This window comes from Brassica oleracea, chromosome C4, assembly GCF_000695525.1.
Source record: "Brassica oleracea var. oleracea cultivar TO1000 chromosome C4, BOL, whole genome shotgun sequence".
NCBI lineage: Eukaryota > Viridiplantae > Streptophyta > Magnoliopsida > Brassicales > Brassicaceae > Brassica > Brassica oleracea.
In genome coordinates this window covers 20,196,640-20,198,199 of record NC_027751.1, presented here as the reverse complement: position 1 = coordinate 20,198,199, position 1,560 = coordinate 20,196,640, and the positions used below count along the sequence as shown (strand labels likewise).

General features: G+C 38.6%; 1 pseudogene; it reads left to right on the top strand.

The window, feature by feature from the left end:
- Positions 1-916, top strand: part of LOC106340582 — a 13,796-nt pseudogene extending 12,880 nt beyond the window's left edge.
- Positions 917-1,560: the final 644 nt, after the last annotated feature.

Genomic DNA, 1,560 nt, shown 5'->3' with positions numbered 1-1,560 from the left:
ATCCAAATGAGGTCGATCGATCCAAGAACGAAAATAATTTGAAGAAGACATGTTTTTTATAAAACAAATTCGTGTGTAAAGAGAGTAAGAGGGAGGATGAAGATATGGAGTGAATGAAGAGGAAGAGGGGTGCTTGTATTTATAGTTGAAATCCTACTGACAGCCCGAGGAAATTCCGACGCCAACGGCTAGTTCGTCGGAATTTCCTCGGAATTTTTAAAATCCCCCAACGGCTCTCTAACGGCTATAATATATCCTCGAAATTCATCGGTTTTCTCCGAGGAATACATTTTTCCTCGGTATTCCATAAGAATATTCCGACGGATTAATATATCCTCGGAATTCCGTCGGTATATTCCGAGGAAATTCCGAAGAAACCAAATTTTGTGTTTCCTCGGAATTTCCTCGGAAATTCCTCGGGATATTCCGAGGATTTCATTTTCCGTCGGAATGTCCGTCAGAATACCGCTGTTTTCTTGTAGTGCAAGGGTATTAATCTGGAATTTTTATGATATTGCAGGAGGACACACACTAGGATTCGCCCACTGCTCATCATTCCAGAATAGGATTCACAACTTCAACACACAAAAACAGGTTGACCCAACACTAAACCCATCATTTGTAGCCAGCTTGAAAGGAATTTGCCCAGCCCATAACAAGGCTAAGAATTGGAGCGACTATGAATTCAAGCACAACAGCATTCGACAATATATATTACAAGATGCTTATGCAAGGCCAATCGCTCTTTTCAACCGACCAAGCACTTCTGGCAACACCTTCTACAAAGAAACTTGTGGCCAAGTACGCAAGTTCCATGGAAGAGTACGAGAGGGCTTTCGTGAAATCCATGATCAAGATGAGTAGTATCAGCGGGAATGGTAATGAGGTCAGGCTTAATTGCAGGAGGGTCCGTTAGAATCTCAATCTCCATATTCAGCACAAAGTTCCACATTTCATGTCTTTTTTTCTATCTTAACATTGATTTCTTCTATTTAGGTCTTTCAAATGATCAAGGCCTTGTTCATATATCAAAATTATGATTCCCTTCGGTGTGATTGTTAGGAAGTTATTTACAAGTTACAAGTAATGTTCCCCCCTCCCCAAAAAAACAACAGTCTCGGTTAGCAAAACCTTTTAGTGGTTCAACAACTATGATCTTTTGGTCGTGGAAAGATGTCAAATGAATATGTTAAGTGTTGTGCATAAACTAATCTAGGAGTGTTTAAATTAACCAATAGGTGTGTACGTTGAGGAAGAAGATCTCTATCTCTAAATCAGAGAGCGTGGTTAGGTGTGGTGTAGGTGAGAGACCGATTTCAGAGTAAATAGAGACCCTTAAAAAAGAATGGTATTGTGATTTATAGAAGAAAAAGGAAGGGTAAAATGAAACAATCATTACAAGAAATATGGGTAATAATAGCGGACGAAAATTGCTATGAATTTTGTATAGTGACACTTTCTTAGCCGCTCTAACAGTGACCGTTATAATAAGTCGACACTTTTAATAGCGGTTTTTTTATGCTATAGTTAAAACCGCTATTCTTTTAATATAAAGTTAAA